Below are 12,099 nucleotides of genomic sequence, written 5' to 3'. Positions count from 1 at the left end.
CACACACACAAAAACTTACACACACAAAAACTTACACACACAAAAAAAAACTTACACACACACAAAAAATTACAAACACACATAAAAAATACACACAAAAACTTAAACAAAAACAAAAAATTACACACACACAAAAAAACTTACACACACACAAAAACTTACACACATACACAGAAACTTACACACACACGACAACTTACACACACACAAAAACTTACACACAAAAAAAAATTACACACACACAAAAACTTACACACACACACACAAAAACTTACACACACACAAAAACTTGCACACACACACAAAAACTTAAACACACAAAAAAATTACACACACACACAGAAAAACTTACACACACACAAAAACTTACACACACACAAAAACTTAGACACAAACAGAAACTTACACACACATAAAAACTTACACACACACACAAAAACTGACAAAAAAAACCAATATGACACACACACAAAAACTTAAAAACAAAAAAACAAACTTACACACACACACAAAAACTTAAAAAAACAAAAAAACTTAGAGACAAAAACAAAAAAAATTAAACACACTAACAAACATACACACACACACAAACTTACACACACAAAAAACTTTACACACACAAACTTACAAACACACAAAAACTTACAAACACACAAAAACTTACACACACACACAAACACAAAAACTTACACACACACACAAAACCTTACACACACACACAAAAACTTACATACACACACAAAAACTTACACACACAAAAACTTACACACACACAAAACCTAACACACACACACACAAAAACTTAAACACACACAAAAACTTACACACAAACAAAAACATACACACACGCACATAAACTTACACACACACAAAAACTAACACACACACAAAAACTAACACAAAAAAAAACTTAAACACACACAAAAAAACTTACACCAACAAAAAAACTAACACAAACAAAAAAAATACTTACGCAAACGCAACAAAAAATTACACAAACACAAAAACTTAAAAACAAAAAAAACACAAGCATAAAAAAAATTACACACATACAAAAACTAACTAACACACACAAAAACTAACACACACACAAAAACTTACGCACACACAAAAACTTAAACGCACACAAAAAAAAACTTACACGAACCAACAAACTAACACACACACACACAAGAACTAACACACACAAAAAAAATTAAATACACACAAACACTTACACACACACAAAAACTTTCACACACACACAAAAACTTAAACACACACAAAAACGTACACACGCACACACAAACTTACACACACACAAAAAACTTACAAACACACACAAAAACTTACACACACACAAAAACTTACACACACACAAAAACTTACACACACAGAAACTTACACACACACAAAAACTTACACACACGCAAAGAAACTTACACACACACAAAAACTTAAACACACACAAAAACTTACACACACAAAAACTTACAAACAAAAAAAAAATACTTACACACACAAAAAAACTTACACACACACATAAAACATACACACAAAAACTTAAAAACACACAAAAACTTACACACACAAAAAAAAACTTACACACACACAAAAACTTACACACATACACAGAAACTTACGCACACACACAAAAACTTAAACACACACAAAAACTTACACACACAAAAAAAATTACACACACACAAAAACTTACACACACACACAGAAACTTAAACACACACACAAACTTGCACACATACAAAAAAACTGACAAACACAAAAAAATAAAACACACACACACAAAAAATTACACACACACAAAAACATACACACACACAAAAACAAAAACACACACAAAAACTAACACAAACAAAAACTTACACACACACACAAAAAATAAAACACACACAAAAACTGACACACACAAAAAAACTGACACACACACAAAAACTTACACACAAAAAAAAAAATTACACACACACACAAAAACTTACACATACAAAAAAAACTTACACACACACACACACAAAAACTTAAACACACACAAAAACTTACACACACACACAAACTTACACACACAAAAAACTTTACACACAAAAACTTACACACACACAAAAACTTACACACACACAAAAACTAACACACACACAAAAACTAAAACACACACACAGAGAAACTAACACACACAAAAACAATTACACACAAAAACACAAAATTACACACACACACACAAAAACTAAAATAAACAAAAAAACTTACACACACACAAAAATAAAACACACACAAAAACTAAAGAACACACAAACAAACAAATACACACACACACAAAAACTTACACACACACACAAAAACTTACATACACACACAAAAACTTACACACACAAAAACTTACACTCACACAAAACCTTACACACACACACAAAAAAAAACTTAAACACACACAAAAACTTACACATAAAAAAACTTACACACACACACAAAAACTTACACATACAAAAAAAACTTACACACACACACACACAAAAACTACAACACACACAAAAACTTACACACACACACACAACTTACACAAACAAAAAACATTACACAAAAAAACTTACACACACACAAAAACTTACACACACACAAAAACTTACACACACACACAAACTTACACACACACACAGAAACTTACACACACACAAAAACTTACACACAAAAACAGAAAATTACACAAACAAACAAAAAAATAAACAAACAAAAAAACTTAAACAAAAAAAAAAATTACACACACATAAAAACTTACACACAAACACAAACACAAAAACTTACACACAAACACAAAAACTAACACACACACACAAAAACTAACACATACACACAAAAACTTACACACACAAAAACTTACACACACACAAAACCTTACACACACACACACAAAAAAACTTACACACACAGAAACTTACACACACAAAAACTTACACACACGCAGAGAAACTTACACACACAAAAACTTACACACACACAAAAACTTACACACACAAAAACTTACACACACACAAAAAGAACTTACACACACACAAAAACTTAAACACACAAAAAAAACACTTACGCACACGCAAAAAAAACTTACACAAACACAAAAACTTACCTGACCCCCTCCGGCGCGCCGGAGGGGGGCATTCCTGTCGACTTTTGGAGGGTGTTTCACCATTTTTCGATAATCAGGCAATTTTCTCAAGCTCTTTTCTCAAGCTCGTAGCTTTTGACTGACAACACTAACATCAAAACTTAAACGGTCAGAAATAGAGGCTGTTTCCAAAGATTTAGAATAAGAAAAAAATTGTCAGGTGTGGGGCTCGAACACACGACCCCGTATGGGGACCAGATCCTAAGTCTAGCGCCTTAACCACTCGGCCAACCTGACTTGTAAACAATTCTTGATCATATTCATATTGTAATTAAGTTTCATTGGTAAAGTTCAGAATTGAGCTAACTTTTTTCTCTTCTTTAAGAAAATTCAGAAGAAAATTTGAACATGTTGGACTTTTCTAGTTTTTTTTATTTAATCTATTAAAGGCCCTAACAATTTAGGTTCTGCATAAATCCTTTTACAGAAGTTATTTAGTGAAATCACAAGACATGATGAAAGAAAAAAAGTACATAAGAAAAAAAATTGTCAGGTGTGGGGTTCGAACCCACGACCCCGTATGGGGACCAGATCTTGAGTCTAGCGCCTTAACCACTCGGCCAACCTGACTTGTAAACAATTCCTGATCATATTCATATTGTAATTTTCTGTTTCTCAAATCCAATCATTCTTGATACTCCCACTATCAACTATAGACTAAAATAACAATCGCAAGTTTCTACTTTGGGCATAATCTCAATACCTATTTGACAACACCACCACCACCCACCATAGAGAGAGAGAGAGTTGAGTAAACGATCATCTAGAGTGTCTAATAAAAAAAAAACATTATAAGAAAAAAAAATTGTATTGACAGAGATGTAATAAAAGAATATATTTGCACTCTCTTTGCGTTAGGTGAGTCAATCGATTTTCCTCAATGTGCTTCATAATATCATTCAATCCATGCTGTAGTCGTGATAAATACATTATATTCACTTTTGCAGCAAAGCATAATTGTTCATCTGACTTAAATTTACTCAATGATATAACGTATCTGCCAAACATCTCATCCCACTCAAATGTTAGTCGGGAATCCTTTCCAATTTCAACTGCTACATTGGGAGCTCTTGTCTTTACAATATCACTGTCGGCTCCTTCGATGTGTCATAGTGTGAAACTACTCATTCTCACAATATTTGAACGTTTATTTCTCCAATTTTAAATAATATAAACTGTTCAAATTCAAATTATTGACTGAGATACTACCTCGGTATCGGACTTTTTATATCCACGCTCACTAGCATGAAAACATGACTAGCATGAAAACATCACGCACTTTTAACAGAAACAGCACGAATTTTCACGGTGGTTGAATTCCGGTCATTACACTGTTGTATGTGTGTACGTTTTTGTGTGTGTGTAATTTTTTTTTTTTATTAAAGTTTTTGTGTGTGTGTAAGTTTTTTTGTGTGTGTGTAATTTTTTGTGTGTTTTATATTTTTTGTGTGTGTGTAATTTTTTGTGTGTGTTTATGTTTGTGTTTTTGTGTGTAATTTTTTGTGTGTGTGTTTATGTTTTTGTGTGTGTGTAAGTTTTTTTGTTTGTGTTTAAGTTTTTGTGTGTGTAATTTTTTTTTGTGTGTGTAAGTTTTTGTGTGTGTGTAAGTTTTTTTGTGTGTGTAAGATTTTGTGTGTGTTTAAATTTTTGTTTGTTTGTTATTTTTTTTTTGTGTTTTTGTTTTTTTATGTGTTTTTTTTTTTTTGTGTGTTTAAGTTTTTTTGTGTGTGTAATTTTTTTAGTGTTTGTAAGTTTTTGTGTGTGTTTAAGTTTTTGTTTGTGTGTTAGTTTTTGTGTGTGTGTGTGTAATTTTCTGTGTGTGCGTGTAAGTTTTTATGTGTGTGTTATTTTTTGTGTTTGTTTTTGTTTTTGTGTGTTTGTTAGTTTGTTTGTGTGTGTAAGTTTTTGTGTGTGTGTGTGTGTGTCAGTTTGTGTGTGTGTGTAATTTTTTTTGTGTGTAATTTTTTTTTTGTGTGTTAGTTTTTGTGTGTGTGTATGTTTTTGTTTGTGTGTGTAAGTTTCTGTGTGTGTGTGTAAGTTTTTGTGTGTGTGTAAGTTTGTGTGTGTGTGTGTAAGTTGTGTGTGTGTGTAAGTTTTTGTGTGTGTGTAAGTTTTTGTGTGTGTGTAAGTTTTTGTGTGTAAAGTTTTGTGTGTGTGTAAGTTTTTTTGTGTGTGTAAGTTTTTGTGTGTGTTTAATTTTTTCTGTGTTCGTATGTTTTTTTTGTGTGTGTAAGTTTTTGTGTGTGTGTAATTTTTTTCGTGTGTGTTAGCTTATTTGTGTATGCGTAAGTTTTTTGTGTGTGTGTAAGTTATTGTGAGTGTTTAAGTTTTTTGTGTGTGTAAGTTTTTTTGTGTGTGTGTAAGTTTTGTGTGTGTGTGTAAGTTTTTGTTTGTTTGTATGTTTTTGTGTGTGTGTATTTTTGTTTGTTTGTTTAAGTTTTTGTGTGTGCGTTTAAGTTTTTTTTGTATGTGTTAGTTTCTGTGTGTGTGTGTGTAAGTTTTTTTCGTGTTTGTAAGTGTTTGTGTGTTTTTGTGTAAGTTTGTTTTTTTTTTTATTTTTGTGTGTGTGTAAGTTTTTGTGTGTGTAAGTTTTTGTGTATTTGTAATTTTTTGTGTGTGTGTGTAAGTTTTTTTCGTGTGTGTAAGTTTTTTCGTGTGTGTGTTTAAGTTTTTGTGTGTGTTTAAGTTTTTGTGTGTAAGTTTTTTCGTGTGTGTGTGTAAGTTTTTTTTTTGTGTTTGAAAATCTCAATACCTCTCGGACACCACCCCTCACTATAGAGAGAGAGAGAAAGTGGAGTAAACGGTCATCTAGTGTCTACAAACTAGTCTCAAGTTATGGCAATTGTCCAAAAAATAAGAAAAAACCTTGGGATTTTAGCAAATCGTCTTATAAACTCATGTAGGTCATCCATTTTTACCTCTTAAAACCCTTCCCCACCAAAAAATTTCCCTCGAAAGAGCTACGTGATGTCATACCTATACTGCAACAGTTTCCAGTGTTATAGGACTTATGAAACATATTGAAACATATACTAGCCATTCTGATGTTAAAATCCTTTTGTTTGTCTGAGTTTAGCATCCAATTATTTTATTATCAACGACACAGTTCTAGCAAACTACTCTCAAGTTAAGGCAATTGTCCAAAAAATCAGAAAAAAACTTGGGATTTTCACGAACCGTCTTACAAACTCATGTAGTGCACCCATTTTTGCCTTTTTAAGCCCCCCACCAGCAAAAAATTTCCCTCGCACGTGCCTGATGATGTCAAACCTACACTCCGACATTTCTTCATCTTAATTGACTTTAGAAATATCATGCAAAATATACGAGCCAATCAGGTGTTACAATCCTTTTGTTTGTCTGAGTTTAGCATCCGATTTTTTAATTATCAACTTCGCATTTCTAACTAACTACTCTCAAGTTAAGGCAATTGTCCAAAAAATCAGAAAAAACCTTGGGATTTTCACGAACCGTCCTTAACACCTATCAAAAATACAATTGATAAATCGAATGTGTTTGAACTTGTTCCAGTTCAATGGAATGAACCTGTTACAATATTGTGACGCTTAACATCAGTGGGGCAATGTCCCAGAAACAATTCATTGAATGTATTTCTAAAATCATAATATTTTCAATGGCTTGTTGGCTCAGTCGATTAACGTGTCGTTTTTTTATCTTAGGAGATCACTGGTCTCACGTTCGATTCCTACATCAAACCCAAATTTCATAAAAAATCAATGGGAAGATACTTAGAATGTAAAAAATCAAAAAAAAGTTAAAAAAAAAGTAAAAAAAGTAAAAAAAAAATAAAAAAAAATTAAAAAAAAAGTTAAAAAAAGTTAAAAAAAAAGTTTAAAAAAAATTAAAAAAGTAAAAAAAAAAAAAAAAAAAAAATAAATAAATGTAATTATGTAAATTAATGTAATTATGTAAATTAATGCAATTATGTAAATTAATGTAATTATGTAAATTAATTAATAATAAATTAATTTATGTAAATTAGTTCAAGGTTAAACATAAGTCAACCACGCCTAACAAATTAAATTACAAAAAGAATTTCACAACTTCAAACAAAGGAAACGAATTACTAGCATGAAAACATCACGCACTTTGAACAGAAACATCACAAATTTTCACGGTGGTTGAATTCCGGTCATTACACTGTCTGCTTGTATGGCAGGGTACTGTGCGCTTGAAACTGTTATAGCTATATAGGGAGACATCCCGCTTGAAATCGTTATAGCTATATAGGGGACTGCCCGCTTGTAAGCATTGTAGCTACATGGGGGGACTGCCCGCTTGAAACTGTTATAGCTATATAGGGAGACACCCCGCTTGTAATCGTTATAGCTATATGGGGAGACTGCCCGGTTGTAAGTATTGTAGCTACATGGGGGGACTGCCCGCTTGTAAGCATTGAACCATTACTACTAAGGTATAGTAACAAAACGGCCAACGAGGTCGAAACTATTTTTATGAAAATGAAAGTCACAAGTTGAGCAATTATCAAATCACCAAAATGAATGAAAGAAAAGATCTTTAAAATATATACGTAGGCCTAATAATTTATGTTCGATTTAATTTTTAATGTTATTCCTTACTTTCAGTTGGAAGAACTTTGTTTTTTCTTTATTTAATAGCAACCACAAGCTTAAGACATACAATATCTTTTGTTTATTACCACATAAAAATCATAGTTATGAAGCTGCTTAAGGTAAAATTAAATGCTAAGATTGGCCGGAAAATAACACAAACAAATTATTCCTTATATCGGCCATTATTAAAATAAATTCGAACTTTAGCGTAAAGAGCGAGGTATTGACGAGGGGGTGAACTTCCTCATATAGGAAAGATAAGGGGGTTTGCCCCCTCGAAAATACCTCTCTCTTTACGCTAAAGGTCAAATTTTGTTCCAATTCTTTAAGAATGACCTCTGAATCACAAAGGCCGTTTAATTAGAATAAATAGCTCTTTTGAAATTACTAAAAATACTTTAGCGTAAAGAGCGAGGTATTGAGGAGGGGACGAACCCCCTCATATACGTAACAATTTCTGTTTGTTTTAAGTTTTAATGTTACTCCTTACTTTCAGTTGAAAAAACTTGTTTTTTTTATTTAATTTCTGATTGTTTTTTAAATCATACTGGGAAATCCAGCATCCCCTTCATGGAAAATCTCTTCCTCCATGAGAATTTCCTCATGGAAAGATCCTCCCACGTAACCCAATCCCCGATCCTCCTCATAAAAATCTTCCCCTGAAAACGTCTGTATACTTACCAATAACCAGTACTGTATGTAAACAATGGGCTCAATTCATAACTTGCAGCCCTTCCCCTGGATGTGGGGGATTAAGTTATCCTCAAAGACATATTTATTAGGTGGTCGACTATACTTAACAACATTACTATATCAAAATTTTGATCCGGTGACTTTGATAAAAAATGAGCGTGGGAGGGGGCCTAGTTGCCCTCCATTTTGTGGTCACTTAAAAAGGGCACTAGAACTTTTAGTTTCCGTTCGAATGAGCCCTCTTTCAAAATTCTAGGACAACTGTGTCGATACGATCACCCCTGGAAAAAAACAAATAAACACGCATCAGTGATCTTTCTTCTGGCAAAAATACAAAATTCCACATTTGTGTAGATAGGAGCTTGAAACCTCTACAATAGGGTTTTCTGATACGCTGAATGGTTTGATTTTCATCAAGATTCTATGACTTTTAGGGGGTGGTTCCCCCTTTTTTCGAACATAGGGCAAGTTTTCTCAGGTTCATAACTTCTGATGGGCAAGACTAAACTTAATGAAAGTTATATATTTAAAAATCCGCATAAAAATCTAATTTTCTTGATGTATCTATTTGTATCAAAATTCCGTTTTTTAGAGTTTCGGTTACTGTTGAGCCGGGTCGCTCCTTACTTTCCTTTACAGAGTTACATCAAATTAAATGCAAAATATGTAATTATATATGCTAAATCTTATTTTTTGGTAATCAGTTAAATTAACGCAGAATTATATATTTAATCAGCACATTTTGTTTTGAGAAATACTTTTTAATTTTTCGAAAAACTTGAAGTGAATAAAAATCAAATTAAAACGACAGTATACCAGAAAAATTTAATATTTTTATCACAAATTTAACAAGATAAAATTAGTTTGATGGGTGCTGCGAAAAAAACAAGTAAATAAGCAATACTTGCGCAGGGCAGGACAAAGGGCGATTGGAGTGATTGGGCCCAATCGGGCCCCGCGTTTGAAAGGGCCCCGCGCTGCCATCAAAATGAACAATTGATTTTCGAAATTGTGAAATGTTCTTAACAATTCAAGTAAGCGTTGCTTCTGGAGATTTCATTTTCCAGGCAAAAACCAATAAAATAAAACTACATGATATCAACAACAATCAGGATACACTAAATAGTTAAGCAATTAAATTGATTAAAAGTGAAGACATTAGGAAAATAGATTTTAAAACCGTTTTAGAAGCATTTGCAGAACAAAAATTTAGAAATATATACATTCACGGGCCCATATTCGCTAATGTAAATTTCAAAAGGCATTTTCATAATATCTAGGGAACATAAACGTAAAATAAGGTAACCACAAAATGAGAACAAAAAAGAAGAAAAGAGGACAAAACCGTAGGCTCAAAATGAACAAACTGGACCATCAAATGAGACATGATCCAGAGAAGGACCTGAGAAATGTAAATGTACCACGGGTGATAATGAACAACCCAGACAATCAAAAGTAACAAGACCAATCCAAGTAGCTAAGGCAAGGGGCACTGAAAAATGTCCGAAGCAATGATAAACGAAAATAAAGATCAAAGTGACATACAGTTACAATATTAGCGAAATCGACAATTAGAACAAGTCAAAAAAGAAATTGAAGAGCATAGAAATATGGAGTTAAAAGATAAGTGACAGCGATAATCACAACGACACAAAAGCGAAAGTGAAGAACAAACAAAATATGCGGTCACAAGACATATGTCAATGACGATCAGAACGAATCAAAATGAAAATGGAGAACAGAGAAATATGTGGTAAGAAGATATACGACCTCGAAAAAAAAAAAAAAATTGCAGTTCGAAGATAATCAGCAGCGAGAATTACAACCAACAGAAAGTGTCAAAAATAAAAGGGAAGAACAACGAATTGTATGGTTAGCAGCCACGCTAAAGCGAGTATCAGAAAGCAACAAAAATGACAGTGAAGAACAAAGAACTGTGCTGGTAAAGGACAGAGAGAATCAGAACAAGTTGAAAATGAAAGTGCAGAAGAAAGAAATATTACGTTAGAAGAACAGCACCATCACAATCTTCGATGCTAACTAGCTGTGGCGTAAAACCCAGTAAAAACCTATAAAGATGCCGTAAACTACGCATGTTTTATTTACAAGTCATTGGGGTCCTTCAACTCTGTATGTATTCACTGTGGAGTCCTCCATTATACCGCAGTAACAATTTCCAAATGAATTTGTTTGGCCTTCTATAGGACATCACTTGCTCTCTAAAGAGTTCCACAAACAACTCTTTACGAAACTGGAACTCATGTTTTTCTTTAGCTTCATTGAACGCAAGCTATGATCCAACAAAAAATAGTCGTAATGTTTTAAGCTTCAAAACAGCAGGATAAAATTATCACAGAATCAATTTAGTGGCATATTCATCACAGACTCCTGAAGGTGATTTTAAACCATATTCAAGTGGCCAAATTTACTTTTTACCCCAATGGAGATGTTAAAGAACACCTTTCACATCTTTTAAATTATTAGATCAGTCGTAACCCAATACATCTCTGGGAAGAACTATTGTGAGACACAAGCAGCTATGCTGAAGGCTACATGAAAATGCAATACATATATATATATTAAATAAAAAAAACAAGTTTTTTAAACTGAAAGTAAGGAGCGACATTAAAACTTAAAACGAACAGATATTATTCCGTATATGAAAGAGACTGTCCCCTCCTCAACGCCTCGCTCTTTACGCTAAAGTTTTTTATTGTTAAAAAAATAGCGTTGTGAGAAAGTCAAACTTCAGCGTAAAGAGCAAGGCGTTGGGGAGGGGACAGCCCCTTTCATATATGAAATAATATCTGTTCGTTTTAAGTTTTAACGTCGTTCCTTACTTTCAGTTAAAAAAACTTGTTTGTTTTATTTAATTTTTCAATGTTTTTGGATTAATGCAGGTTTTTACTTTGTATCACCGCAGATAAATAGTTAAAACTAAATTTGCATATTAATTTTACTTTTGTTTGGTTAAATGACTTTCTGGAGACATGTTTAGTTTTATTTACGAACGTTTTTATTAGTAATAAATATACGTAACTTACGAATTAACTTACAAATGACCTCTTAATCACAAAGGCCGTTAATTAGAATATATAGCTCTTATGAAAGTACTAAAAATCTTTGGCTTAAAGAGCGAGGTATTGACTAGGGGTTGAACCCAATCGTATACGTAATATTTTCTGTTCGTTTTAAGTTTTGATGTTGCTCCTTACTTTCAGTTGAAAATTTTTTTTATATTTAATTTCTGATCTTTTTCTTTAATAATGATGAAAAATCCGGCGCCCCCTTCATAGCAATGTCCCTTCCCCCATGAAAACTTCCTTCATGGAAAGATCCTCCCATATAACCCCCTCCTCCCCGGGAACTGTGATCTTCCCAAAGATCCTCTTATATATATATATATATATATATATATATATATATATATATATATATATATATATATATATATATATATATATATATATATATATATATATATATATATATATATATATATATATATATATATATATATATATATATATATATATATATATATATATATATATATATATATATATATATATATATATATATATTTGTATGAATGTTCGATTTGAATTTTACTTAATAAATTTAATATATAGAGGGGGCCTCGCAAAAAAATTCCAGTCG

The 12,099-nt window shown here is 32.2% G+C and overlaps 1 protein-coding gene and 1 non-coding gene across 2 annotated transcripts in view; both read right to left on the bottom strand.

Annotated features, from left to right (window-relative positions):
* Nucleotides 1-12,099, bottom strand: part of dlt (codanin-1 like protein dlt) — a 281,789-nt gene that overhangs the window by 23,496 nt on the left and 246,194 nt on the right. The window lies entirely within an intron of this gene.
* TRNAL-CAA (transfer RNA leucine (anticodon CAA)) lies at nt 3,639-3,721 on the bottom strand. The gene has a single exon. It is a non-coding gene; the product is annotated as a tRNA-Leu (tRNA).

Source organism: Artemia sp. Qi Xiang Cuo, chromosome 8 (assembly GCF_049724085.1).
Source record: "Artemia sp. Qi Xiang Cuo chromosome 8, ASM4972408v1, whole genome shotgun sequence".
Lineage (NCBI taxonomy): Eukaryota > Metazoa > Arthropoda > Branchiopoda > Anostraca > Artemiidae > Artemia > Artemia sp. Qi Xiang Cuo.
This window is presented reverse-complemented; position numbering and strand designations above follow the sequence as displayed.